The 3,920-nt window shown below is 38.8% G+C and overlaps 1 long non-coding RNA gene across 1 annotated transcript in view; it reads right to left on the reverse strand.

The window, feature by feature from the left end:
• Positions 1-204: 204 nt before the first annotated feature.
• The window catches only part of LOC147022208 (uncharacterized), a 16,574-nt gene continuing 12,858 nt past the window's right edge, over positions 205-3,920 (reverse strand). Inside the window, exon 3 of the long non-coding RNA XR_015060639.1 lies at positions 205-408. This is a non-coding gene — a long non-coding RNA (uncharacterized LOC147022208). The remainder of the gene's footprint in view (positions 409-3,920) is intronic.

The raw sequence follows: 3,920 nt of genomic DNA on the forward strand, positions 1-3,920 counted from the left end.
ACGAATGCTTTCCATGTAATGCATCATAAGAACACGTTTCACAGATATCTCATATCAGTGTAACTTTACAACCAAAAGGAATCAATGATGTGATGCAGTGAGAAACGTATAAACATTGCAATGGGGAATTGATGCAAAAATATTCAAATTGTCCGCCACTTGGATTGTTAATATGAAAAGAGAAAACTCTTCCTTTGTTTCGTCATTTATTAGGAACACATTAGTTTCACTATGACCAAGCAACAAAGTCAGTATACCACTGGATATGTTCATTGACATTGATGTATAATTGTAGGTGTTTACAAATAATTATTAATTTGTTTCCATTATGAGGTTTGTTTCAAGCTCATGCATGTTGATATACTTTGGCTTCTTCCAGACAATGACAGAAGACGTAGGCATTCTTTTCTGAAACAAAAGTATGAGGAATCAATTTTATTTGCAAAAATTATTTTGTGATGCAAGATCATATTATTATATAATAAACGAGAGGGGGAGCACTCGTGGAGAGTGCAAAACCTCCGCCGCCAATACTGCTGGGTCACTCAAGTGAACCTTATATCTTATTCATTAAATATGATGTCAACAGTGCTGACGGAGTTATAGTTCTTTTCTCCAACATTTTTTTTTTTGGGGGGGGGGGGGTTGTGGAAATCACGTAAAACATGTAGAAATGCAAAAAAAAAAGAAATGGAATTTTTGTTGAAAAAAGTTGCAAAAATTTTTTTTTTCTCTAACAATTTTTTTGGGGGGGTTGGAAATCACTTAAAACATGTAGAAATGCAAAAAAAATTTCTCTAACAATTTTTTTGAGGGGGAACAATTTTTTTGGGGGTTGGAAATCACTTAAAACATGTAGAAATGCCAAAAAAAAATTCTTTTTTGGGTGGGGTTGGACTTCGCTTAAAACATGTAAAAATGCAAAAAAAAATTTTCTCAAACTTTTTTTGGGGGGTGTTCGAAATCACTTAAAACATGTAGAAATGCAAAAAAAAAAATCTTTTTGGGGGGGTAACAATTTTTTTTGGGGGGTGTCAAAATCACTTAAAACATGTAGAAATGCAAAAAAAACAAATTCTTTTTTCTCTAAATTTTTGGGGGTTGGAAATCACTTAAAACATGTAGAAATGCAAAAAAAATTCTCTATTTTTTGGGGGGGTAACAATTTTTTTTTGGGGGGGGGGTTGGAAATCACTTAAAACATGTAGAAATGCAAAAAAAATATTTTTTTCTCTAACAATTTTTTTTTGGGGGGGGGACCAAGTCCAAAATTTAATGGCATGATCCTTGGACCATACCTTACCCCCCCACCAAGTTTCGTCGAAATCCGTGCAGGAGTTTTTCCGTAATACTGTTCACAAACAAACAAACAAACAAACAGAAAGGGGTGAAAACAGTAACCTCCATCCATCTTCGAAGATGGCGGAGGTTAACTATAACGGCATCGGTAGAGCGCATACCCACCACCAGGCTGAAGAGTTTACGTTTTGTATCCACTGATAGGTCGGATCTGGATCCTCACCTTAACCAAAACCTAACCAGCTTGTTCTTGTCACCTAACCAACTAGTCCACCTCGTTTCGTCCAAATTCATCCACCACTTTTTGAAATATCATGCTATATATTGTTTTTGGCCCAATCTCTCAATGGTGAAGTATCACTTAAAAAATTCTGGTTTCTGGATTTGGATCTTCATCAAAATATAACCAATTCGTCCTTGTCACCCCAACCTGCCCACCAAATTTCGTCCAAATCTGTCCACAACTATTTGAGATATCCTCACCGACAGACAGACAGACAGACAGACAGACAGAGTGAAAACATAACCTCTGTCCATCTTTGGTGGTCGAGGTAACAATAGCACCACCAGCCCAAATGGGGCTAGTGGTGCTATGGTGAGGGTGAGGGAGGAGCAGATATAATTTATTGTGTTCGTTGCTGATTGAAAAGACATTTGATTTTCAATCTCCTCTATTATATCTGACTTACAGTCAGTCCTTTGTCATGATTCGTTGTTGTGTCAATCAAATGATGTGAGAACGAGATCTACTGCCAGAAGCACATATGTTGTTGGGATTGAAAATTGTTCATGACTGAAGGGTTGGGTCAACATATGTACCCTCAGATTTGAAGCTGTCCCCAATGTTCTGACGTCATCTCGAAATGAATAACTCACCAACCTGTCAAGGCTTGGACACCAAATAACTCTTTGCAGAGACTTAGCAATGATGAGTCGGCTTCATAGTGACTCGCTATAGTAGGTGGTGCATAAAATGGTGCACATGACCTATTTCACTTGCACCACTGCTGGGGCTATCATCATGTTCTCTCTCTGAGCCACTCTGTTCATGTATCGAGCATGATGGTATATCGCACATGGAGTGTTGAGCCTTGTACTGGGAAATCTGCAGCTGGTTCCACTGCACCTCTAATTTATCTTCACATTCCCCAACAGAACAGAGAGTAATGCCACACAGATTGGTTGGGAAAGAGCAGTTGAGAGAAGTGCAAAGTTTCAGCCAGTATACCTTCTTGTTTTTCTTTGCCGCTTGTTTGTATTACTCGTATCGTTTGCCTTATTTCTTCCTTTTGATAGAACTATCGCTGTAGGTTGTTCGCCGAGTTGAGCGGAATGAACTATGCACTTGCTGTAACATCATTAGTTGTCCATGCCTGGTGTTGGCTTAATGGTTAGGGTGGCAAGCCTGGGATCCTTTTGGTCTTGAGTTCAAATCCCACTCAGCTGTTGAATTAATACCAAGTGGGGTTGACTCTGCCTGTCATCCTTCTGAGGTCGGCAAAATGAGTGCCAGCATCCTCTGTTGGAGTGGTGACCCATCGAGGATTGTGCCCAGTAGCCAAGGAGACTGCTTAGGCAGCACCAACGCTCTGCACAGAGTATGGTCCTGATGGAAGGAGTTGTGGACTATTACCAAATAGGTCAGCCTGGTGTTGGCTTCACGGCTAAGGTGGCTGGCTTAAGATCTTATGTTCCTGAGTTTGAGCCCCTGCTGTGCTGCTTAACAACACGAGGTGGGTTGACTTAGCTTGTCATCCTTCTGTGGTTGGCAAAATGAGTACCAGTGAACTGGAAATGGGAGGGCACTGCATCAACGACACAGCTGGACCCCCCCCCCCCAGCAATGATGCAACCAGCAGCCACAGGCTGCATATAAAATAATTAAAAAAAACAAATTGGTGAAATATTTCTCTCCCTCTCTTGTATATGATGTCGTTGTCAAATGCAATATGTCTTCAATGTTGCATTCTTCAACTTTCCAGTTTTGTGCAAATATTTTGATCTCAATTCAACATGCTTTCTGCAAGATTTTCCTTACAATTCGCATTTTAAAATGCAAGTACTGTAGTTATATTTATAATTGGAATAATAATTGACAGATATAGAAAAAGCAGTGTGATTGAGGATTTGTGAAAGAAACAATTCAGGTTTGATGATGGTTCATAAGAACACTTTATAGCAATGACAGATTGTAGCTTCATCCTTTTCTCACTAAAAAGAGACACTTGCATTGTGAAGGAGGAAGAATAATGAATGAAGCATATAAGCTGTTCAAGATGAAATTGTCTTTGTAAGTAATGATGGCAATGGTGGCCAAAACAACGAAAGCAGACAATCTGTATACTGGAACTTTCATATTGCTTGATCATTTTAAACCTCTACGAGCCTCAATTGACATTTGTTGTAACCTACATGACTTAATTTAGCAACAGAGTCTAATCAAAATAAAGACCAATTACTGCACCGTAGTCCCAAGAAGGAAGCCAGACATACCACATACATACATACATACATACATACATACATACACATATAAACACACTTACATACATGCAAATAAACACATATCGTCACCATCATAACAAAAGTGCCTAAGTCATTTTATCCAGTTTTTGAGATTT

The sequence above is a fragment of the Eptatretus burgeri genome, chromosome 8 (genome assembly GCF_056783735.1).
Source record: "Eptatretus burgeri isolate ZD-2024b chromosome 8, Ebu_testis_v1, whole genome shotgun sequence".
Classification (NCBI taxonomy): Eukaryota; Metazoa; Chordata; class Myxini; order Myxiniformes; family Myxinidae; genus Eptatretus; species Eptatretus burgeri.